We start from the raw sequence: 27,439 nt of genomic DNA, 5'->3' as shown, positions 1-27,439 counted from the left end.
CGAGCTGCTACACGGTCATCAGTTTCGTACTCAACTACTGATGCTTCTACATAAACATCTATTCGCCTCAAGCATTCTTTGTCATCCAAGAAATCGTTTATATTCTTCGCGGAATTTAAACTTACAACCACCCTTTTCAGTTGCGTTATAACATCCAATTTTGCTTGTCTGCAGAGAGTACTTCCAGCAAAACTGTCATTTACTCCCATTTCCTGGTCCATAAGCGAATGCTACGCGGGAGGATCGACTGCAGTTTAATCTCCACATTAGCTTCAGATTCTCTCATTTCCGCCAAGAAAAAATGCAAGCCGCTCATCAAAGTCATTTTTCCTATGAAACCTCGCTTAAATCACATAATTGTGTTTCCAAAGATATTTATTATGCTGTTGAATGTTGCATATTTTTACGAGATAGAGCAGAAGCGGCGGCAGAGTCATCTCGCGAGAGCGGTAATAACCTGCAAAAGGGATGCTGCCATCGCGCGATAACTGCAACAATACGGCACGAATATGATCTGGGAGCCAGGATTAAGGCCGTCGTTGTAACAGTGACGATAAAGAGTAATGCACTGGTTCTTTTTCTGGGTCGAGGTAGGCTGTATTTACACTGATGGCCACTAAAATTGCTACACCAAGAAGAAATGCAGATGATAAATCGGTATTTATTGGACAAATATATTATACTAGAACTGACATGTGATTAAGTTTTCACGCAATTTGGGTGCATAGATCCTGACAAATCAGTACCCAGAACAACCACCTCTGGCCGTAATAACGGCCTTGAGACGCCTGGACATTGAGTCGAACAGAGCTTGGATGGCATGTACAGGTACAGCTGCCCATGCAGCATCGACGCGATACCACAGTTCATCAAGAGTAGCGACTGGCGTATTGTGACGAGCCAGTTGCTCGGCCACCATTGACCAGACGTTTTCAGTTGGTGAGACACCTGGAGAATGTGCTGGCCAGGGCAGCAGTCGAACATTCTCTGTATCCAGAAAGGCCCGTACAGAACCTGCAACATGCGGTCGTGCATTATCCTGTTGAGATGTAGGGTTTCGCAGGGATCGAATGAAGGGTAGAGCCACGGGTCGTAACACATCTGAAATGTAACGTCCACTGTTCAAAGTGCCGTCAATGCGAACAAGAGGTGACCGAGCCGTGTAACCAATGGCAACCCATACCATCACGCCGCGTGATACGGCAGTATGGCGATGACGAATACACACTTCCAATGTGCGTTCACCGCGATGTCGCCAAACACGGATGCGACCATCATGATATGTAAACAGAACCTGGAGTCATCCGAAAATATGACGTTTTGCCATTCGTGCACCGAGGTTCGTCGTTGAGTACACCATCGCAGGCGCTCCTGTTTGTGATGCAGCGTTAAGGGTAACCGCAGCCATGGTCTCAGAGCTGATAGTCCATGCTGCTGCAAACGTCGTCGAACTATTCGTGCACATGGTGGTTGTCTTGTAAACGTCCCCATCTGTTAACATAGGGATCGACACGTGGCTGCACCGTTCGTTACAGCCATACGGATAAGATGCCTGTCATCTGGACTGCTAGTGATACGAGGCCGTTGGGATCCAGTACGGCGTTCCGTATTAGCCTCCAGAACCCACCGATTCCATATTCTGCTAACAGTCATTGGATCTCGATCAACGAGAGCAGCAATATCGAAACGATAAACCGCAATCGCGATAGGCTACAATCCGACCTTTATCAAAGTCGGAAACGTGATGGTAAGCGTTTCTCCTCCTTACACGAGGCATCACAACAACGTTTCACCAGGCAATGCCGGTCAACTGCTGTTTGTTTATGAGAAATCGGTTGGAAACTTTCCTCATGTCAGCACGTTGTAGGTGTCGCCACCGGCACCAACCTTGGGTGAATGCCCTGAAAAGCTAATCCATTGCATATCACAGCATCTTCTTACCGTCGGTTAAATTTCGCGTCTGTAGCACGTCATCTTCGTAGTGTAGCAATTTTAATGGCCAGTAGTGCATTTATTTATTTATTTTTACTGTCTGTGCTATTGGCAAGTTTCGACCTTTGGTCATTTTCTAACAGGTACCTTATGCTTACATCTTTATTTTAAATTGTAATGGATGGAGCGAGGCCGCGTGGTTTCAGGCGCCATGTCACGGGTTGCGCGGCCGCTCCTGCCGGAGGTTTGAGTCCTCCTTCGGGCATGTGTGTGTGTGTGTGTGTGTGTGTGTGTGTGTGTGTGTGTGTGTGTGTGTGTGTGTGTGTTAAGTAGTAAGTAGTGTGTAAGTCTAGGGACCGATGACCTCAGCCGTTTGGTCCCTTCGGAATTCACCACCATTTGAACGTTTTAGAGGGAGGAAGGAAGGGCGACTGGGTTTAATGTCCCGTCGACATCGAGGTCATTACAGACGGAGCACAAGCTCGGATTGTGTCACAGATGGGGCCGGAAATCGGCTGCGCCCTTTCAAAGGAGTGTGGATGGCCGGAGGCGGGTTTGAACAGCTATCCTCCAGTATGCGAATCCAGTGTGCTAACTAATGATGTCACCACTCTCGGTCATTTTACATTATAATAAAGCTGGAAGCTTAAGATACGTACTTAAAAATGACCAAAGCTCGAAATGTCAGCCGCATAGATAATAAAAGGAAAGAATAATACAGCCTACCTGGAGCATGTATTTATTCACAAAAAACGCTGAAGCTGTGGGTCCCCAAAAAAGAAAATTTTAAATGAGAGGATTTAAATAGCTTTTATATCTGATCCAGCAAATCGAGCATTATACCTGTAATTATAATTCACGAGGCGGTAAAATATGCGAAATAGCTTCCTTTGAACCTCGGAGTTTGATGTGTATGCTTGATTTTTAGCTGTGGACTCCGTCAAAGTAACCTTGGGATAGATCTGGATACGGGTAGAACGGGGTATGAGACACATGTATTTGTCTGGTAGGAGAAAAATAAATGTGACATGGCAGAGTAAATTTCTTTGGAGTTAGGTATGGATACTGAACTTTAAATTTAAAGGGATTTTATTGACTTAACACCATGCTACTAATGCATGACTTTGCTTAATACATTATCTGTGTCGATCCGGTATCATCATGTGGCTAATTTCACTAATATTTTGAAAAATAAATCAGTAATAGATATTAAGCAATCACTGGTAAATAGGAATTCAATAAAGGAATGTGGATTCAATTGACGTTAATAAACAAGTCAAATGCGACATATTAAAAATTAGTAAAAATAATGAGAGGGCGAAAAGATGTTTCTTGTGCAAAATTTTGCACTGCAATATCGCTGAGGTACGCTGCATCCAGCGTATCTCGTCAATGAATAAATACAAGAACGAACGATAAACTGGAATTAAACTGAGTGACTACCATTCGACGACTTTTAGAGTTAATACTTGTGAAATATAAAACAAACCACTTTTTACAATGGCTACGGACATTTTTGATGTCGTTGGGTGTATCAGGTACCACATTTTTAATTTTAATGTATACAGGGCAAGATATTGCAGAAAGCGAGTGTTACGTACGTATTGCTCGTACAAGACAACGTGACATTATGTAGTAAGTCAGGTATTAAAACAAATCGGTAAGTGATATAACTGGCGACCTTGCAAGGATCTGAAATAGTAGCCCATGTAATCAAACTAGTTGAAAGGCTGGTGAAAGGCTGTTACAAATGAGTAATTTTAAACTAGGATAGGACTAGGTAATGTGGATATTAACACAAGCAGTGCGCTACATCTTGACACATAGAGCTTTGGTCTGAATACTATGAATGTCGACAAGTGGATCCCTGTAAGGGAAGCCCGCACTTGCCAGAGAAGCGCTATACCTGGAACGCATATGGCGCCAGAGTCGCTTATTAAGAGCGCGGCAGCTGCGGGCAGTGGTGCCGAGTGGAACTGTGTGGTTTGTACCAGACAGCCACTTGAAACTCGAGCCCCGGCAGAAGCCGCAAAAGCGACTGGGATGCGAGTTAGCGCAAATCGCAGCACCTGGCGAACGGGAACACGATACACTGTCCACTCTGCTCTCCCAGCACCCCAGTAACTACTGCTACCACCACTACTACTCCCCCTCCCCTCTCTCCCTTACACACACACACACACACACACACACACACACACACACACACACACACACACACACACACACACAGAGAGAGAGAGAGAGAGAGAGAGAGAGAGAGAGAGAGAGAGAGAGAGAGACTTCTGTTGAATTTCTGTTCTTTGGGAAGCCAAAAATAGACTGCGACCACTGGAATTATATTTCATCAATTTTCTCGTAATACGAGTAAAAGTCGTTTCTGTTCTAACGTAACAGACTCCATCGGCTACTGCACAAAATTGGTCGGAATTACTCCTCTCTTTTCACAAGGATCTTTTTCACTTTATCGGATATCTTCGCGTGTGTCAGGTTTTCGCATTCGGTTTCAGTTTTAGAAATAATCCCCAGCGCTAGTAACATTCGTTGGTAGTCAGAATCAACCGTCAGTCGCACCCAAGTAATAGATGTGATGTTGTCCATAAAGTAAACCTGCAAAGCCTAGCATGAGAGCACTGCTTAACTTATACTGGTTGAGTCGCGTAAGACGTAACACCCCCTTTATTCCGAGGGCGATTGCACGTATCGGCAAGCGGTTTTCGGCAAATCATAGCGGACTATGGGGCACATACGTTGGTACATGCACAATAGTCACAACGTTTATATTAATCGAGATAATGAGGCAAGTACTTGTTTTTTAAATGGGACGCTATACTTTTTTTACCATCATTCGAACGCTCTGGAAAAGACGCGTATAGTGATGTAACGCGTGTTGCTTTTGTGATTCAAACTTTGCTTACAAGACGCTGGGAAATATTGTACGATTGAAGGTCGAGGCGGTCGGAAGCGGCTGCAGACTGTAAACACGGATCGCGCGACCTGCAGGCCGAGTTGCCGTGCTCTATGCAGAATGCACGGCCTATGCTACATAGGTAAATCCTCATCCGCCCTCTTTTAAGCAAAGTTTGAATCACAATAGCAACATGCGTTGCGTCACTATACGCGTCTTTTCCAGAGCGTTCGAATGATGGTAAAAAAAAAGTATAGCGTCCCATTTAAAAAACATGTACTTGCCTCATTATCTCGGTCAATGTAAACGTTGTGATTATTGTGCATGTACAAAAGTATATGCCCCATAGTCGGCTATGATTCGCCGAACACCGCTTGTCGATACGTGCAATCGCCAACGGAATAATGGGGGTGTTACGTCTTACTTGACTCACCCTGTATATCCTTCGAAAAACGATCTGAAACAATCCAAATGTCACACTCGATGTAAATGGTCCGAAGACATAGATACTAGTAATTTTTTTTAATAAAAAAGACATTTTAATTAAAATTAATCAAACATTAACCAAAACATTGCTACAAAATCATCGTTAATTCACGAAATCAGTTGCCTTGGAAACATCCGACAATTTCTAATCTATGAAGCAAATCCAATCTTTCCACATACAGGGTGTCGCAGGAAGAATGGTCAATGTTTAGGGATATGACAGGAGCGATCATTCAAGCAGGAGAGGCCAGTAAGCATGGGCTCTAAAATGCTTACCTTAAGGTCTATGACCACTTGTTCGTCTTCGATACTGTCAAACAAATCTCTTGCACTGCCAAGCTCTTTGGTTTCCGTATTTTGAGAGGACGAAAAGAGGAAAAAATTGTGTAGTAAACGTGGGCTCTAAAGTGCGTTTCTTACGAGCTACGTTCACTTGCACAGTAGAAGAGATGTGTTTCACAGTAGCGAAGAGAACGAGTGACCATAGCACTGAAGGTATGCACTTTAGGGCACACGTTTGATGGACTTTTTTTTTTTGTCCGTACTACCTCCTCCCAAAATCTGGAAAGCACAATGCTTGCACTAGAAGAGATTTGTTAAACCGTGTCGATAATTAAGTGCTGATGGCTCTTACGCTATGTATTTTAGACTCCATATTTACTAGACTTTATTTTGGTTTCGAAGATCGATCCTACCATACTCTTGATTTAGCAACCATTCCCTCTGGGTCGCATTTCATGCATCAACAACGTTCTGTTTATGTTTCTATTTTTTTGTAATGATTTTCGTTTTTCCATATTTTTACCAAAAAATACTTTAGCGATAAATTTGGAGAGGAAATTCAAGTTCAGTGAGGAGAAATGAGAACTGTGAGGTTACCCGATAATACTGTGATTCTGTCAGAGACAGCAAAGGATTTTGAAGATCTGCTGACTAGAATACATAGCGCCTTGAAAAGAAGTTACGAGATCAATGTCAACAAAAGTAAAAAACAAGAATAACGGAATGCAGTCAGTTTAAATCACGCAGTGCTGAGCGAGATAGATAAGGCAATGAGATGGTAAAAGTAGTAGGGCTCAGAAAGCGGTAGCAAAATAAGTGACGATGGCCGAAGTGTAAGAGGATATACAATGCCGACTGGCTACAGAAAGGAGAGGATTTCTGAAAAAGCGGAATTTGTTAACATCTGATATAAATTTAAGTATTAAGAAGTCTTTTCTGAAGGTAGTATTAGTACAGTACGGAAGCGAAACGTGTCCGATAAGCATTTCGGATAAGAAGAAGATAGAAACGATTAAAATGTAGTGCTACAGAAGAACGCTGAAGACTGGACTGGTAGATAACGTAACTAATGATGAGGCACTGAACCGAATTGAGTGAAAAGAAATTTGTAGCACTGTGATATTCCTGGCTGTGGCTGCCAGTATTTTATTTTGCTAGAAGCTCGCCTCGTTGGAGCTTGATACACGTGAAGCAGCATATAGTACAAAATGGGGTGAGGTACAAGAGACAGATGGTACAGTACGTACCAGTCCCGTGGGAGAGTCCGCCACTTGTACCGAATTTGCTTGTGATTGGTCGGCATGTTCGGGTACTAGGCGCCAAAACGCCAAACTTCTCTTATTAATTATTTATATACTTTTCATTGCATTTATCGCCGTTTTCAGTTTGAGAATCTCTCATGGTTACCCTATGAGCCTACAGTTTTTGTTTATTAAATTTCACTTGTTTTGTGAAACATAGGAGTAACGATATTGCAACCGAAGTGTTTCGGACACCTTCGGGTGACTTTGGCGTGCCAAGGAGATGAAGTACTTCGGCTGCGCTAGTTGGACTGTTTCGGGCGTTCTAGTGGGACGGTCGCGTAAGATTGTCTCGGGCGTTCTTCAGAGCCGGACAGGTATCTCTCTTTCGGGCGGACATGTTGTACCCTATATCGGAAATTGTCAGAAAAGTTACCGTAGGAATACGAAACCTACGTCGAGTGTTGTAAAGGACAGTATAAATGTGTGATTATTTAAAATATAACAAAACAGGATACATTAATGAGAAGTGTCGCCTACCATCGTTACAGTACTACAGATCCTGCCCTCTGTAGATACGGGGACTAACCTGGGCAAGTGGCATCCCATAAAAAGCACAACCACAGAATAGCAGCCTCCGCCCAAGAAGATCCCACGACCGACAAGCTGTCTTCTGCGCTGGGGACACAACTTTAGAAGACGACAGATTGGTGGAAAGAACGGTTAGGGACTCTTATTCAGTTTCTCCAACTTCTAGGTCTGACTTCCAAAGGACACGCATGATTTACAGCAGATTAGACTAAATGAAAGGATCGGGTGACAGGAGACATCCCGAGGTAACAAGTAATTGTAAGTTTGGTAATGGAGGGAAGTGGTGTGTGTGTGTGTGTGTGTGTGTGTGTGTGTGTGTGTGTGTGTGTGTGTGTGTGTTTTGTGTATTCTGCAGCTATTATTCAGATATGATGAGGCTTTGATAGGATAGAGCAGCCTGGAGAACTACTTACAAGCAGTGTTCGCACCGAAGGTCACAAGAACATATTTTTAGCCCTTCTATCCTCATGTCAGACAAGCTCCGTCAAAATATTATACACATGATTTGCATGCAAACAGAATAGGTAGTGTGTGACTGTCGCCCGATTCTATTGTGATCCATGAATCTTGCTTAAGACTGGTCATCACTGTCATTGGAAATTGCACAAATGATCTTTTGATTCATTAGACACTTCGTAATTCCGACGTTGGCCTTGGCTGACGCCATACGAATGACGTCACAATCCCTCCCCCCTCCCTCCCCCTCAACAGAAGGTAGACGGTCCTGTAGTGTTTCCAGTGAATTAGGTCAGTTACGTGCAGAGGATGGGAGCAACAATGTCAGATGATTCGATTTTAATTAACAGTACGGTGGCAACACTGACGACGCCATTTTGAAATGGTACAACGTGGTTTCATTTTGCGCTGAATAACAATAGACAAATATCACGTTAATTTCCGTTTTTATTTACTACTTTCAAAACCACCTCAAACGTTGTCAGAAGCCGTGGACGTGCAAGCTTGGACGATTCAGCAAAAGAAAGACGAGTAGGAGGCTCTTTTGATGGGGCCTCGCCAATTATGCCAAAATAATAAACATACGTAGCTCTCAAGGGAGGGAGAAAGGAATCAACGGAAGTATTACCTTGAATGGAGAACCCCTCAAAGTGGTAGAAAGTTTCACTTATTTAGGGAGTGAAATATCTAGGGATGGAAGAATAACTAACGAAATTAATAGGAGGTTACAGAAGGGAGGCAATTTCTACCAAACAATAAAACATCTGATTTGGAACAATGAAGTTTCGGAAAGAGCAAAACTCCTTATGTATAACAATTATTGCATCCCTATTGTCACCTATGGTGGAGAAACATGGACAATGACAGAAACGGAGTGGAGCAGACTGCAAGCAGGGGAAATGAAATTTCTCAGAGCAGTTAAGGGAAAAACAAGAATGGACAGAGTAAGGAATGTAGAGATTAGAAAGGACCTCAAACAAAAATGTATGAGAGAAGAAATTGAAGGAAAGAGATTAAGATGGTATGGGCATGTTAAGAGGATGCATGGGCAGAGACTCCCCAAAATTATGGAAGAACTAAAGATGGATGGGAAAAGACCTAGAGGGCGCCCAAGAACACGGTGGAAAATGGGAGTGAGAATATCTGTTGAAAGGAGAGGTGTGACCTGGCAGCAAGTGGAGGAAGAAAAGTGGTGGGAGGACCGAGCCAAATGGAGAGGACTCGTCAGCACCCAGACCCGGCAGAAGCTGGAGCGGGATCCGGATATAGATAGATAGACGTAGCTCTCAACACACACACACACACACACACACACACACACACACACACACACACACAGACACACACACACACACACACACACACACACACACACAGAGGTTTCTCCAAAAAGGCAATAACGAAAATGACAATTTCTGAAGAGGAATGAAGTAATAAGGGGAACAAATAATATCAATGCTAAGATCTGCTTACAGGAATGGACAGCATTCTCAGCAGTGAATTTGGCTCAACGATAAACAAGTGCCGGCCACTGTGGCCGAGCGGTTCTAGGCGCATCATCCGGAACCGCGCTGCTGCTACGGTCGCAGGTGCGACTCCTGCCTCGGGCATGGTTATGTGTGATGTCCTTAGGTTAGTGAGGTTTAAGTAGTTGTAAGTCTAGGGGACTGATGACCTCAGATGTTCAGTCCCATAGTGCTTAGAGCCATTTGAACTATTTGATAAACTAAGTAATGAAGAGTTGCAGAAAAGGCAAAAACTACTTAGTGTCGAAACCGAACATTAGTGAAACAAGCGAACGTTGTCCTACCTAAGAAGCAGACTGGTGCAGGAAGAGAAACCAGAAACCTTTCTTCGATAAAAGCATCTCTGCCATTCACGTTTGGGACGGAAACTGTTGTCTTATTTATTCAGTTAGTGGTACGTCCACTTCCAGAATTGCTTTGACAGTGTATTTCTTCGGACACTGTTCTGGTTTCTCGAACAGTCTCAGTTACATAAGAACCTCAAAGTAAGATCACTAAAACAATGTTTCTTTCCAATAACGGGAAAGAAACATGATGAATAAACTCATCTCAGCTTAATGTTGGGGGAAATCGAAACAACACATAAATTCAAGTACGTTGTTGAATCAACTTGATAAAAAAAAGCGAACAAAAAACGAGACAGAAAGGTAGAACTACGATACGGGTTAATTGAGAAGAGGGAACAGCGGAAGAACAGTTTGCTACAATTGGAAGATTGGCCAGTACACCACTATGCATGTCAGAAGTACAGTACATTTCAGAAACCTGATACTGAACAAGAAAGCAGAAATGCAAGAGCTAGAGGAGGAAGTCAGAAATATTTGAAGGAAGATCCTCGGACCGCAAGAAAGAAACGATGGTACTTGAAATGATAGGAGATTTGTATGCACACGTGGAATAGATAACAAACACTGTGCAGATGAGAAGGCTGAAGTTTTGTGGACACCTCCCCACAATGAGCGAATGCAGACAGACAATCTCCAATTACATCAATAATCTAAATGCGTTAACAAACTGGGTTCAGCAAATACAGGGCACGGATGAAGATGAGATCAATCCGAAAATCTGGGAGAAAGAGGTATTTTGGAATGAAAGTTGACAAATTCAATGGGTTCCGGGAAAAGCAAAGTACAAGGACCAATACCATCTGGACAGGGCGTAGGAGGAGGATCCTGCGCGCAAGAAAGAAGTAGTTCTGGGAGGTGAAGAGAAAACTAACCAGCAACCAAGTGGTTCCCGTCTTCTCTAAATTCTGTGTATCTTAATTAAATAAATAAATTTTTTCCCTATACGAAAAAGAAAAAAAACTGTATTTTCATAAAAGAAATTAATTTTTTTTCCCTACGCGAAAAAGAAAAAATTGTGAAAATTTTTTTCGGTCCCATTGACCGAATATTTGTGTTACATTTGCAAATTTTACATCTGGATTATAATTTGCTGATAAAGCTTCATGGTAAGTACGAGAATTCTTTCTATTTAAAAAGGAAACGAGATAGATGTTGGTTATAGGCAAGAACAAAGCTCGTTGTAGTATGTGAAAAACATATGAATGTCAGGGCGTGTGTCAAATGATCGTTGAAGAAGAAACACGTTTAATCAGACGTGGGGGCAAATAATTGAACACTGCCTTTATAAAAGTACCGTTGAAGTACTATGGAGTAAACTATGGCAAGGTGCCACAGCAGCAGCTACTCGCGATTACGTTAATTAACGTTCCAGGAGCACTTTACCTTGTTCAGGACAAACTAGTATTAGCAGCAAAACCTAAAATAGGGGCAGTAGCACGACTGGCTCCAAAAGTTGGCAGGCACGATCCATCACCTTCATAGCAGAGACGTACTGCTAGAGCTGAGGGACGTGCAGAATCTGGTCCGCGTTGATGCGACAGCCTCGTAATAGCTGCTGCTGTATCGAAGGGTCGTGGGAGAAGCTTAGGGCGACTTAGCGGGGCTTCAGCGAACTTGAGGACGCAAGATGGTGTGAGCCGGTGCTCCAGCACAGGCGGCGTGCGACAGGTAAACGCCCCATCGGCTCGCCGGCTGCGGTCAAGTCCCGGATTACCGCTGGCAGAGTACGTCTTGACGGGAACTTCGCTTCCACACGTTATCTTGGGCGACGGGGTCGAAGGGCTCGTACAAGCACCAGTCAGGCGTGAAGCGCTACATGAAGGCGATAAGTTCAGAAGAGCTGGCGCTTCTTCAAGGCTTTTGCAGCCATGAGCTTATGGCGGGTCATGGCCCATCGAACATAGGCCGGTTAAGTAGTGGTTTAGACTTTGTACATATGCACTGTTTGTGTTTTCCTTTTTTTTCGTATACAAATGTATAGCTATGGTGTTCTTTTAATCATTGACGAAGGTCTTCTTAGGCACTTGTGGCTTTTATTGTTCTGAAGAAGGTGTAGTTATCTACGCCGAAACCTAGGTTAACACTAGGTGCTTTTTTCGCAATCGAGGCGGGTTTCTAGTTTTTTAATATATTAACCAACGATTGCTGACGCGCTGCGATGTTGAAGGTTATTATGTTCCAGTATAATGACTTTTCTGGAAACTAGAAATCTACTCTGTAAGAATCAGTTTGGGTTTCGAAAAAGATGATCGTGTGAAACCCAGCTCGCGCTGTTCGTCCACGAGACTCAGAGGGCCACAGACACGGGTTCCCAGGTAGATGCCGTGTTTCTTGTCTTTCCCAACGCGTTCTATACAGTTCCCCACAGTCGTTTAATGAACAAAGTAAGAGCATATGGACTATCAGACCAATTGTGTGATTGGATTGAAGAGTTCCTAGATAACAGAACGCAGCATGTTATTCTCAATGGAGAGAAGTCTTCCGAAGTAAGAGTGATTTCAGGTGTGCCGCAGGGGAGTGTCGTAGGACAGTTGCTATTCACAATATACATAAATGACCTTGTGGATGACATCGGAAGTTCACTGAGGCTTTTTGCGGATGATGCTGTAGTATATCGAGAGATTGTAACAATGGAAAATTGTTACTGAAATGCAGGAAGATCCGCAGCGAATTGACGCATGGTGCAGGGAATGGCAATTGAATCTCAATGTAGACAAGTGTAATGTGCTGCGAATACATAGAAAGATAGATTCCATATCATTTAGCTACAATATAGCAGGTCAGCAACTGGAAGCAGTTAATTCCATAAATTATCCGGGAGTACTGATTAGGAGTGATTTAAAATGGAATGATCATATAAAGTTGATCGTCGGTAAAGCAGATGCCAGACCGAGATTCATTGGAAAAATCCTAATGAAATGCAGTCCGAAAACAAAGGAAGCAGGTTACAGTACGCTTGTTCGCCCGGTGCTTGAATGCTGCGTACTGGTGTGGGATCCGTACCAGATAGGGTTCATAGAAGAGAGAGAGAAGACCCAACGGAGAGCGGCGCGCTTCGTTACAGGAGCATTTAGTAATCGCGAAACGGAGATGATAAACTCCAGTGGAAGACTCTGCAGGAGAGACGCTCAGTAGCTCGGTACGGGCTTTTGTTGACGCTTCGAGAACATACCTTCACCGAGCAGTCAAGCTCCCTCATACTTATATCTCGCGAAGAGACCATGAGGATAAAATCATAGAGATTAGAGCCCACACATTGGCATACCGACAATCCTTCTTTCCACGAAAAATACGAGACTGGAATAGAAGGGAGAACCGATAGTGGTATTCAAGGTACCCTCCGCCACACACCGTCAGGTGGCTTGCGGAGTATGGATGTAGATGTAGATGAGGTGTCTGTCTTTGCTGATTCTTATGGTGTCCGTATTTTCAATGTTGCTTGGTGGAGCGGATTGTTAACGAATTTTTTCGCTCTTCAAAAAAATCTAATTGTAAATATTTTTACTGCAGACCTGAATAAAGCGAAACGCCTCTGGTGAGAAAAACACGCATTTTTTTGTTGTTGTGATGACGGAACGAAAATACCCCCAGGAGTCATCACATTTGTTTAGACAGGTTCTTTTTTTCGTGTTTGTCTCTTCTTTCCTTGTACTGTAGTCCTTTCAGTGTAGCACACATTCAGTTGGATCGTGGTCTACATAAGTGGTACCGAGTTTCTGTCATCTGCTCCACGTCCTCCGTATCCCTCGCTACGCAGCAGTCCCCGTGCCTCCAGGAGCGCCCTGACCGGGCTTTCCACAGTTTCCAAGTCGGCCAACACCACGCTGCCACCACCACCACCAGCAGCAGCGGCAGCGGCGGCGGCGGCGGCGGCGGCAGCAATGCCTGGGGAGGCCCTGCAGTAAGTTGGTCTGCGGCCCGCGTCCCACCTCGCTACTGCCCTGTTGGCCACCGCGGCCGGTCGCCGCTATGCCGGGTATTACAGCGCAGTGCTGGACTGCGACGCGACGCGACACGACACGACAAGACACACAGACTCAGACGCAGCGAGCGGGACCGCCTGCCTCCCCACCCGCCGTATCGACCTTGGCAGGCGAGTGGAGACCAAGTTTCGGGCTCGGCGCCACGCCCATCAATCTTGCTCCCCGGAGACGGACAGGCTGCTGCACTCTGCTAGTACCCCCCCGCGTTCTCTGTCAGACGCGGCTGAGATTACTCCAGATGCTCTTCCGCTTCCGCCGGGGAGCAAAATCACACCTGACTTACAAACTCTTCACTTTATATGAGCTGTCTGCAATTATATGGACAGTTTCACATCATTGTATTTTGATAATCGTTTTTTACTTGAAACTTTCTGACAAATTAGGACTGTGGTTTGGACAGGGACTCGACCCCGCAACCTTGATAGTGTCGGTATTTTTACTTATTTTCCTAATTCCGAACTAGAACGGTCAGTTATTAAGGAAGACAAAGTCCCAATCGCTAATTACTACGACAGTTTTACAAACTCCGGCAAAGTTATTTATATTTAACAGCTTAATACATGACGTCTCGTCAGCAACGCGTCCTGTCCGGGAATATGAAATCACAGTGGCGGCAGGTAGTGTCAGGCGTTCCCCAAGGCTCAGTATTAGGTCCTATACTCTTCTCTCTGTATGTCAATGATGTGTCATCGGTTCTGACCTATTGCAAAAATCATATGTATGCTGATGACCTTCAGTTGTATCTACGTGCGAAACAAAGCAATCTTACGAAAGCTATTTAAAATTTCAATACTGACCTCGATGCACTATCAAAGAGGGCACAGGACATAGCACTCAAAATAAACCCATCTAAAACCCAAGCGGTATTTGTTGGTCAATAAGCTCATTAGCCCAAAACATCGGGAATCCGTACCATCTCTTATCCTAAATGGAACAAATATTAACTTCTCGCCCTCAGCAAAGAGTTTGGGAGTAATAATAGATGAAAATCTAAATTGGACAGAGCACGTAACTGCAGTGTGCAAAAAAGCATCAGCATCCCTTCATGTCCTAAAAAAATATAAAAAACTCTTGCCTTTCGATCTGCAAAACAAATTAGTACAAACGTTTATACTCCCAGTCATTGACTACAGCGATATTATCCTACAAGGCCTCTCTCAGGAAAACTCGCGACGTCTGGAACTGGTTATGAATGCCTGCGTCCGATATATCTGTGACGTTCGACTTTTTGATCACATTTGACCAGCATATGCAAAATTGTCCTGGCTGCGTGCAGACAAACGCAGAGGTTTCCATACACTCTGTCTCATCTACTGCCTTATAAATGTACACTGTCCCTCATATCTCTCCTCGTCCTTAACGCTTATGTCGGAACAACATGACAGAAACACACGTTCCCATCATAATAAAATCCTCTCTGTTCCACTGCATCGCTCAGTCACCTTCTCCAAGTCCTTTACAGTAGCGGGAACCCGACACTGGAATAACCTCCCTCGTTATGTTAGAGAACTTAAAAACATGTCCGGCTTCAAAAAACAGTTAATGACGTATCCACTTACGCAACAGTAATGCCTTCCTCTGTACATGAATGCACATCACTTCATTAGTTCCCTCATTCCCCCTCCAAAAATCTCCCCTCCTCAGAACTCGCTATACTAGTAAAAACATCTACTTTACGCACGAAGATATTAATGTACATCTGCACAAATCTTCAGTACTATTGCCGATTTTTCCCATGTTTATCATTATTATTTGATTTTTCTTTTTTTCTTTTTTACTGTTATTATTATTGCTTTTATCATAATTTGTATGTACAGCACCTGTTGTAAAAATACTGCCAGCATTTACTTTATTAGGTCTTAGTCACTACTCTTTATTCATATTGTCGCTAGAGTAATCTGAATTTCTTATTTAAACTATTATCATGATGTAACTCTGATGTGTGGAACACTGGTCCGATGTAAGAGAGGGCCTGATGGCCCTAATCTGATCAGGTTAAATAAATAAATAAAAGTAATGAGATGACTCGATTCTGCTGACAAGAAATTCGCCGTCAGCGAATTAATTTTGATGTACTGCGTACAGCTGTGGATGTCAACAGTGTCTCTTCCTTCACAAATGCATGCGAGGCACAGGAAACTTTGTACATGGTTTGAAACACAGAGCCTGCACATGGAACTATTCTGTAATCATGTTTTGTCACAATACTGAGAGGAAAGCTACTCAGACATGTGACGTATCACGCAATTATTGTTCGTTATGTAAACTGTACATTAGCTTTTTTTGGAAAGTATGACTTTTACCATCACAGGAATACTGAAAATTGAAACGAAATAAACAATAAACTGTAAAAAAAATTATATTGTTACTCCACATGACAGAATTCTGGAGTGAGTAAAACTTACAGTTATCTGGAGAATTACTGGTAGTTTTTCTTCTCATTCATTATCTTCTTTTTCTACTTCTACTACTAGTACTAGTACTAGTTTGTATGTTGTGGGCCATTCGAAAAGTCTCTCACAAAACTCACTGTAACCTGCATGCATATGTCCTCAAGCTTTGCAGTTCCTTCACTGTCTTTATCATCATCTGGAGCCACCAATGATGTATGGTTTCTTATGAGGTGCACTCGGAGGGTTATAGTACACTATGTGATCAAAAGTATCCGGACACCTCCCAAAACATACGTTTTTCATATCAGGTGCATTGTGCTGCCACCTACTGCCAGGTACTCCATATCAGCGACCTCAGTAGTCATTAGACATCGTGAGAGAGCAGAATGGGGCGCTCCGCGAAATTCACGGACTTTGAACGTGGTCTGGTGATTGTGTGTCACTTGCGTCATACGTCTGTACGCGAGATTTCCACACTCCTAAACATCCCTTGGTCCACAGTTTCCGATGTGATAGTTAAGTGGAAACTTGAAAGGACACTAACAGCACAAAAGCGTACAGGCCGCCCTCGTCTGTTGACTGATAGCGACAGCCGACATTTGAAGAGGGTCGTAATGTGTAATAGGCAGAGATCTATCCAGACCATTACACAGGAATTCCAAACTGCATCAGGATCCACAGCAAGTACAGGGTGATTCAAAAAGAATACGACAACTTTAAAAATGTGTATTTAATGAAAGAAACATAATATAACCTTCTGTTATACATCATTACAAAGAGTTTTTAAAAAGGTTTTTTTTCACTCAAAAACAAGTTCAGAGATGTTCAATATGGCCCCCTCCAGACACACGAGCAATATCAACCCGATACTCCAACTCGTTCCACACTCTCTGTAGCATATCAGGCGTAACAGTTTGGATAGCTGCTGTTATTTCTCGTTTCAAATCATCAATGGTGGCTGGGAGAGGTGGCCGAAACACCATATCCTTAACATACCCCCATAAGAAAAAATCGCAGGGGGTCAGTCAGGGCTTCTTGGAGGCCAGTGATGAAGTGCTCTGTCACGGGCTGCCTGGCGGCCGATCCATCGCCTCGGGTAGTTGACGTTCAGGTAGGACTCTCCATACAGTTGATTGTGGAATTTGCAGCGCTCTGCTAGCTCTGCGAGTCGATTTTCCTGGGCTGCGAACAAATGCTTGCTGGATGCGTGCTACATTTTCATCACTCGTTCTCGGCCGTCCAGAACTTTTCTCTTTGCACAAACACCCATTCTCTGTAAACTGTTTATACCAACGTTTAATACACCACCTATCAGGAGGTTTAACACCATACTTCGTTCGAAATGCACGCTGAATAACTGTCGTCGATTCACTTCTGCCGTACTCAATAACACAAAAAGCTTTCTGTTGAGCGGTCGCCATCTTAGCATCAACTGACGCTGACGCCTAGTCAACAGCGCCTCAAGCGAACAAATGTACAACTAAATGAAACTTTATAGCTCCCTTAATTCGCCGACAGATAGTGCTTAGCTCTGCCTTTTGTCGTTGCAGAGTTTTAAATTCCTAAAGTTGTGGTATTCTTTTTGAATCACCCTGTATTATGACAATTAGGCGGGAGGTGAGAAAACTTGGATTTCTTGGTCGAGCGGCTGCTCATAAGCCACATATCATGCTGGTAAATGCCAAACGACGCCTCGCTTGGTGTGAGGAGAGTAAACCTCGGACGACTGAACAGTGGGAAAACGTTGTGTGGAGTGACGAGTCACGGTACACAATGTGGCGACCCGATGGCAGGGTGTGAGTATGGCGAATGCCCGGTGAACGTCATCTGCCAGCGTGTGTAGTGCCAACAGTATTGAAGAGCAATTCGGGGAAGGCGATTGCATTTTTCAACACGTTCGAACACCTGTTCATAATGCACGGCCTGTGGCGGAGTGGTTACACGACAATAACATCCCTGCAATGGACTGGCCTGCACAGAGTCCTGACCTGAATCCCTATAGAACACCTTTGGGATGTTCTGTAACGCCGACTTCGTGTCAGGCCTCCCCGACCGACATCGATACCTCTCGTCAGTTCAGCACTCCGTGAAGAATGAGCTGCCACTCCCCAAGCAAACTTCCAGCACCTGACTGAACGTATGCCTGAGAGAGTGGAAGCTGTCATCAAGGCACCATTCCAGCAAGTCTCTAGAGGAACGGAGGGTTCCAAATGATTGGAAAAGAGCACAGGTAGTCCCAGTCTTCAAGAAGGGTCGTAGAGCAGATGCGCAAAACTATAGACCTATATCTCTGACGTCGATCTGTTGTAGAATTTTAGAACATGTTTTTTGCTCGAGTATCATGTCGTTTTTGGAAACCCAGAATCTACTATGTAGGAATCAACATGGATTCCGGAAAAAGCGATCGTGTGAGACCCAACTCGCTTTATTTGTTCATGAGACTCAGAAAATATTAGATACAGGCTCCCAGGTAGATGCTATTTTTCTTGACTTCCGGAAGGCATTCGATACAGTTCCGCACTGTCGCCTGATAAAGTAAGAGCCTACGGAATATCAGACCAGCTGTGTGGCTGGATTGAAGAGTTTTTAGCAAACAGAACACAGCATGTTGTTATCGATGGAGAGACGTCTACAGACGTTAAAGTAACCTCTGGCGTGCCACAGGGGAGTGTTATGGGACCATTGCTTTTCACAATATATATAAATGACCTAGTAGATAGTGTCGGAAGTTCCATGCGGCTTTTCGCGGATGATGCTGTAGTATGCAGAGAAGTTGCAGCATTAGAAAACTGTAGCGAAATGCAGGAAGATCTGCAGCGGATAGGCACTTGGTGCAGGGAGTGGCAACTGACCCTTAACATAGACAAATGTAATGTATTGCGAATACATAGAAAGAAGGATCCTTTATTGTATGATTATATGATAGCGGAACAAACACTGGTAGCAGTTACTTCTGTAAAATATCTGGGAGTATGCGTGCGGAACGATTTGAAGTGGAACGATCATATAAAATTAAATGTTGGTAAGGCGGGTGCCAGGTTGAGATTCATTGGGAGAGTCCTTAGAAAATGTAGACCATCAACAAAGGAGGTGGCTTACAAAACACTCGTTCGGCCTGTACTTGAGTATTGCTCATCAGTGTGGGATCCGTACCAGGTCGGGTTGACAGAGGAGATAGAGAAGATCCAAAGAAGAGCGGCGCGTTTCGTCACAGGGTTATTTGGTAACCGTGATAGCGTTACGGAGATGTTTAACAAGTTCAAGTGGCAGACTCTGCAAGAGAGGCGCTCTGAATCGCGGTGTAGCTTGCTGTCCAGGTTTCAAGAGGGTGCGTTTCTGGATGAGGTATCGAATATGTTGCTTCCCCCTACTTATACCTCCCGAGGAGATCACGAATGTAAAATTAGAGAGATTCGAGCGCGCACGGAGGCTTTCCGGCAGTCCTTCTTCCCGCGAACCATACGCGACTGGAACAGGAAAGGGAGTTAGTGACAGTGGCACGTAAAGTGCCCTCCGCCACACACCGTTGGGTGGCTTGCGGAGTATAAATGTAGATGTACCGATGGAGGGCGCCACGAACTGTTAAGTGATTTTCAGCCAAGTGTCCGTATACCTTTGATAATATAGTTTATCATTTAATCCTTTGAATACCAGTGGTTTTTGTCTGAACCACTGTTTTATTAATTTTCGTAAGTACCAGTGCCTTTGGCATGAAATCAACGATGCTATTGCAAGAGAGAGACATCTAGCGGTACACTGGGGTACTTTTACGAATTAGTGCAGTTGTAGTGGTCACAGCGCACAGAGCAACTGTCGGTGCGGAGATTGCATTATGCGGTTGTAAGAAATTGTAAGTTTTTTTTTTTAGTTGGTATCACAAGTAGGACGTCATTGAAAGGGAATTAAGTATATCTAATTACTGTAGGGTGAAGTTGAGTTTGTACTACTGTTATTGTCAGTAGCTTCAAAATGATCCAATGGAGCAGTATTTGCATTTGATATAAATTTGTTGTATTTTAGCCCAAATTTGCTTGGTATGATTGTATATAGAAAAAACGCAAAATTGCTTTAAATATACCTCCTGAAATGATGGGCAGTTGAAAACTGTGTGTACCATAGGTTCCAAAGTGAAACCACCTTCCTAAAACAACTGATGCTTACATCTTGCTATTTTTTTGTATTCGTTGGTTAACATATAATAAAGATTAATTTTGTGAAAAATTTTAAAATATAATTTTTTTTATTACTAGGATTCAAAAGGTTCAGAGAAAAAGTTTGCCTAGCTAATGTATCAATATACTTGAACTTGGACAACTGAGAATTAATTTTATTTTATTTACGAATACCTCCTCCTGTTGTCTCATCTTACAGAGACACGTTTGTATATTGCCTTTGTATAGTACTTGAAAGCTAGAATACCATCGGCATTTACCTCTTTAATAGAGAAACATCCAGACACATTGCTCTTTTCCATAATCTCATAGTATTCTTCCACTGTACATATTCCGTCACTCTTTCTAATGAGCCGTTTGGTAGCACCCAAGTCCGTGCAGAATGGAATTTCCTTGTGTAGGGAAACAGTTGTTTATAGTTTTCAATCTGTCGTTATCAACCATTTTAAAATGAAAACGAACCAGTGTACTATTTCTTTTCTGTTCAGGAAATTCATTGGTGAACGTTATTAGGTGTTTGATACCAGATTTATTATTTAGGTCAAAGTAGACCAACGAAAAGGTACAAAGTTTTTCGGGAGTTATCTTGGCAATTACTTCGTGGTAAACATGCAATAGCATCAGCGGGGGGAAAAATCTGAGATGACGCATACGCATTCAAGCCTACCACAACAAACCACCGATATTCCCTACTTTACAGAAATGGAACAATTTGCTAAGCATGTTCATTCTGCATCTTTCAAGGTAATTAACGGGCACCATAATCATGTTCCATTGGGTAGTATGTGACCCATCTGTACAGCTGCATTCAAGAAATCGGTTCATGCAAAGAAACGAGAACTTAAAATTTTGTTACGTGTGCCGTTTCTTCAGCTTGTAGTTCAACTAGTATGAATGACGCACGTCAGTTACGACGTTTTACATTCAATAAGTCTGTCCCTTACCGCTATTTACAACCGACTTTTCCATATTTGATGGCTGTTTAAAAAACCAAACACTTTTCGCTATCACAGTTTGTATGTCGCCAAATATTATTGCTGTTCTCTCTTACTTACGACCAGAAGTAGGTACTTACGGTCTGCCAGAACACAAAAGTGAAGCATCGAAAGAGAAAAATTCCGGAGAGAGCAGTACCTGTAAACAAAGACACAAACATTAGCCGACTTTTTCCGTAAACAATGGGATCATTACACAGAAATATTTATTTAAGTTAAGCTGCGAACAGGCTGAGTTAATATTTATCTACTCCAAAAGCGCGTCAGCAAGCCGCTTGCTTTATATCACCAACAAATTATCGATGTGTGTGTTCTCAGGCTAGAGGTGGTTGTAGCTTCACCCCAATCCATGTCAACCAATGTGAAACAATTTACGCGTGTTTATACTCCTCTTGACACTATTCTTAACAGCGTGACAATTGCTGCCGAAATTTTAGTTATTTATGTCAGTCGGTGTAAACAAGTCACATTTTGATGAAAATTCTCAAATAAACGGTAAATTTCGCTGGAGGAACTAGTTCTACATATTGCTCCTGAAAATGTGACACCTCGTGACTTAAGTTTTCCCATTTTGCGTTACTGGTATCAATGATTCGCATTGTCCTACTGATACCTCGTAATCCACGGATGAAAAAATATCTGTGGTCAATTCCGGTTCACAGTGACGCCTCGTTAATACATTCGAGATCTCACATGTTGAGCAGCGATATGGAGTTAGAACATTTTGTGTAGATTAGCGACGGTGGACAAAAACTGCATCGATCTTCACACTTCTGAAAATAAGCAGTAATAATACACTACGGTAGAGGTGTAGTCCACATTATTTTGAGGAGATTTATAGTTTTTAAAAACTTTTCAAAACTCTTAATTGGTGCAATAGCTGGACCAGCGTCTGTCAAACAGTGGACCATACCATTTGAGGATGGTCTGGGTCAAACAACAGACCATATCACTTGAGGATCGTCTATTGCTTGACTGAAACTGACAGTATTTTTAATATCTCCAGCCACTTTTCCGCACATCACGCTTTATCACACAGATAAAAAAAATTGCGAAAGAGGGAATTTTTTTCTTATCTCTATGATAAAGCATGACAAACTGCTGGTGTGTCAATAAGGAAGCAACATTGCAATGGGAGTCAAAGCGTACGGCACGAACTTTTCACACATTTCCTCTTCTTCAAAATATTGTAGAAATTGTCTTTTACACTAATTTAGAGGTGTTCCGCTCGTTTCTTCTTTTGATTTGTGATAACAACGTTGACACACTAAGGCCTGCCCACATCTTACTAGTCGAACACACATATGTTGTTTACAGTTATTAGTTCAAGCAGCCACCACATTTAGTGCGCTGACGTCGCTTACACGCCAGGAATAAAATCAGCCTCAGAATTTTTCGCACGAACGATGCAGATGATTCCGACAATGGCAGAATCGTAACCGCCTTTCGTTGTGCTTCATTTATTGGGTCATGTGAAACAGGAGGCGACAGAAAACGGGTGGAATTGGAGCATAGGAAAGTGGTCCAACAACTGAACAGCACTGAAGCCAGCGTCAGCAGCATCCATCACGATGGTGAAAATGTTTGAGTCGAGTTTCAGATTGGTTCATCATCAATCTTACGCTCTTGATATAGCCAAATGAGTTCTCCCTATTCCTCAACTTGGAAGTTTAGGTTCATGATAAGGGTTTTGTTCGTTCATTAATTAGGAAGCGATTTAACAAAAAACGGGCTTTTCAAAATTTCATACATAGCTGGATTCTCAACAACAGGATGAAATCATCTTGTAGCATTTATAAACAACCAATCAGCTGAAAAATGGAAGGTTTATTTAAACATTTTTACAATGGTTTCAATGGTTGTAAAAACATCTTTTTCAGAAGAAAGTAGTAACAACTGGGTTACATGTAGTGCCGGAGGTACGCTAAAATATAGCCCAAAGCTGTCAGTGGGATACAAAATTTCACCTCCACAACAATTAGAACATGTACAACATAGTGGTTGTCATTCTGTATTACCTCACGTATGTACAGCTAGTGCAACATAGAGCTGAGATTTAATATCTGACTGACGCCTTTCGATTATATTTAACGTAGCTCCGGCACAACATGCAACGTAGTTCTCACTGTTTGCTTGTGAGGAAGACACTTTTATAAAATTTGAAACAATAGTAAACAGGGTTAAATAAACCTTCGGTTTTCACTGATTGGTTGTTTATTAATTCTACATGGAAAAAAAGGGCTATTTCTGAATCGAGCGTTGAATATTCCCCATACCTATCTAATTATATTCGTAGTTTACTTGCAAGTTATCAAATTTTAATGGCGCAAAAATCGCTGTGATATTGCAGTGTTGGTCACCTAAATGTGTTACGTAGAGAAAAATGTTCCCGAAATTTCATTACTCTACATTAATCCCTTTTTGGTGTTACGATTTCTTTCCGTCAGTGTACCGGGTGATCAAAAAGTAAGTATAAATTTGAAAACTGAATAAATCACTCAATAATGTAGATAGAGAGATACCAATTGGCACACATGCTTGGAATGACATGGGGTTTTTATTAGAACGACTGATGACAATAGATGTTAAGTCCCATAGTGCTAAGAGCCATTTTTTTATTAGAATAAAAAAATACGGAAGTTCAAAAAATGTCCGACAGATGGCGCCTCATCTGATCAGAATAGCAATAATTAGCATGACAAAGTAAGACAAAGCAAAGATGATGTTCTTTACAGGAAATGCTCAATATGTCCATCATTCCTCAACAACAGCTTTAGTCGAGGAATAATGCTGTGAACAGCACGGTAAAGCATGTCCGGAGTTATGGTGAGTCATTGGCGTCGGATGTTGTCTTTCAGCATCCCTAGAGATGTCGGTCTATCACGATACACTTGCGACTTCAGGTAACCCCAAAGCCAATAATCGCACGGGCTGAGGTCTGGGGACCTGGGAGGCCAAACATGAGGAAAGTAGCGGCTGAGCACACGATCAACACCAAACGACGCGCACAAGAGATCATTCCCGCGTCTAGCAATACTTTGTTTTTGGTTCTAATAAAATCCCAGGTCATTCCAAGCATGTGTGTGAATTTTTACCCCTCTATCTACATTATTCCGTGGTTTATTAAGTTTTCAAATTTATACTGACTTTTTGATCACCCGGTATATTAGGGCACCAAGTAAAACTCGTACGGACTAAGGGGAGTCGTAGCAATGAAGGGTGTTGGGGGCAGGTGCTGCCCACTGACACACCAGCGGAAATCGTGGTGGGCTGCATAAAATAAGTTCGAAGTCTGGCGACCAAAATAAGAACAAAATGAAAATGAAAGATCCAGCACACCTCTTGCATCGTATTTTTCACCAAGGGGGCTGCGTGTTATCTAGAGCTCCAGCCGCCTATTGTTCGCCCGCACGAGGACGTAAGCGGTGCCTGACACTTGTCAGAAGCCGCAGCGCGGTAATTAAAGGGCGGACTTCATTAAGGGCCGGCGCGAAGCCCTTGTGCTGGCGCGTCACGGCTCCACAGCCACGGCAGCAGGTGCGATGTGTGAGGGGTGGCGGGTCGCAAGGGCTTCTCCACGACAGTGAGGACTCCCTCGTCAGAATATCTCGCCTACCACAACACGAAATCTGCAGTACCTAAAGCTTACTACAGAAAACGTTATACGGCTGTTTAAAAGGCATCCGTGCAGTCAAACGGAACCCGTTTATTAAAAGAAGCTGTTATTAGTAAGACCTGTGCTACGCATCGTCAAGAGTTGTTTGCCCTTGCGTTCCCCCACATTGCCTATAAGCATACGTTTCTCCGTGATATGCGCTGCGGAGAGGAGCGAGTTAACTGTGCGCATCCAATTTGTTGAACCTCTGTTTGCACCGCGAAATCAGAAGTCCCATAACAATCAAAAATTTTTGAGCCATCAGTTTTCGGTTTGGTTTGATGTGGGTCGCGACGTAGCCCTCTCCTGTGCCAATCGCTTCAACTCAGAGTAGCATTTGCAGCCCACGTCCTCAATTACTTACTGGAACTATTTCAATCTGCCTTTCTCTACAATTTTCACGAAGCAGGCAAAAAGGAATACACACGTCTCAAAAATGAGATCGACAGGAAGTGCAAAATGGCTAAGTAGGCGTGGCTACAGGACAAATGTAAGGACGTAGAGGCTTATCTCACTAAGGGCAAGATAGATACTGCTTACAGGAAAATTAAAGAGACCTTTCGAGAAAAGAGAACCACTTGTATGAATATCAAGAGCTCAGATGGAAACCCAGTTTCTAAGCAAAGAAGGGAAAGTAGAAAGGTGGAAGGAGTATATAGAGGGTCCATACAGAGGCGATGTTGTTGAGAACAGTATTATGGAAATGGAAGAGGAGGTGGATGAAGATGAAATGGGAGATATGATACTGCGTGAAGAGTTTGACAGAGCAGTGAAAGACCTAAGTCGAAACAAGGCCCCGGGAGTAGAACTACTGACGGCCCTGGGAGAGCCAGTCCTGACAAAAACTCTACCCTCTAGTGAGCAAGATGTATGAGACAGGCGAAATACCCTCAGACTTTAAGAAGAATATAATAATTCCAATCCCAAAGAACGCAGGTGTTGACAGATGTGAAAATTACCGAACTATCAGTTTAATAAGCCACAGCTGCAAAATACTAACGTGAATTCTTTACTGATGAATGGAAAAACTGGTAGAAGCCGAACTCGGGGAAGGTCAGTTTGGATTCCGTAGAAATGTTGGAACACGTGAGGCAATACTGACCCTACGACTTATCTTAGAAGCTAGATTAAGGAAAGGCAAACCTACGTTTCTAGCATTTGTAGACTTAGAGAAAGCTTTTGACAATGTTGACTGGAATACTCTCTTTCACATCCTGAAGGTGGCAGGGGTAAAAAACAGGGGGCGAAACGCAATTTATAATTTGTACAGAAACTAGATGGCAGTTATAAGAGTCGAGGGACATGAAAGGGAAGCAGTGGTTGGGAAGGGAGTGAGACAGGGTTATAGCCTCTCCCCGATGTTATTCAATCTGTATACTGAGCAAGCAGTAAAGGAAACAAAAGAAAAATTCGGAGTAGGTATTAAAATACATGGAGAAGAAATAAAAAATTTGGGGTTCGCCGATGACATTGTAATTCTGTCAGAGACAGCAAAGGACTTGGAAGAGCAGTTGAACGGAATGGACAGTGTCTTGAAAGGAGTATGTAAGATGAACATCAACAAAATCAAAACGAGGATAATGGAATGTGGTCGATTTAAGTCGGGTGATGCTGGGGGAATTAGATTAGGAAATGAGACACTTAAAGTAGTAAAGGAGTTTTGCTATTTGGGGAGCAAAATAACTGATGATGGTCGAAGTAGAGAGGATATAAAATGAAGACTGGAAATGGCAAGGAAAGCGTTTCTGAGGAAGAGAAATTTGTTAACATCCAGTATTGATTTAAGTGTCAGGAAGTCGTTTCCGAAAGTATTTTTATGGAGTGTAGCCACGTATGGAAGTGAAATATGAACGATAAACAGTTTGGACAAGAAGCTTTCGAAATGTGGTGCTACAGAAGAATGCTGAAGATTAGATGGGTAGATCACATAACTAATGAGGAAACATTGGGGAGAATAAGAATTTGCGGCACAACTTGACAAGCAGAAGGGAGCGCTTGGTAGGACATGTTCTGAGGCATCAGGGGATCACAAATTTAGCATTGAAGGGCAGCGCGGAGGGTAAAAATCGTAGAGGGAGACCAAGAGATGAAAGATTCAGAAGGATGTAGGTTGCGGTACGTACTGGGAGACGAAGAAGCTGGCACAGGATAGAGTAGCCTGGAGAGCTGCATTAAACCAGTCTCAGGAGTGAAGAACACTACAACAACAGCTCCATCTAGTACCACGGAAATTATTCCCTGATGTCTCAACAGATGTCCTATCATCCTGCCTCTCCTTCTTGTCAGTGTTTTCCATTTACTCCTTTCCTCTCCGACTCTGCGCAGAACCTCCTCATTCCTTACCTTATCAGTTCACCTAATTTTCAACATTAATCTGTAGCACCACATCCCAAACGCTTCAATTCACTTCTGCTACGGTTTTCCCACAGTCCATGTTTCACTACCACACGTACATTCTCAAATATTTCTTTT

The sequence above is a fragment of the Schistocerca serialis genome, chromosome 9, assembly GCF_023864345.2.
Source record: "Schistocerca serialis cubense isolate TAMUIC-IGC-003099 chromosome 9, iqSchSeri2.2, whole genome shotgun sequence".
NCBI lineage: Eukaryota > Metazoa > Arthropoda > Insecta > Orthoptera > Acrididae > Schistocerca > Schistocerca serialis.
This window is presented reverse-complemented; position numbering follows the sequence as displayed.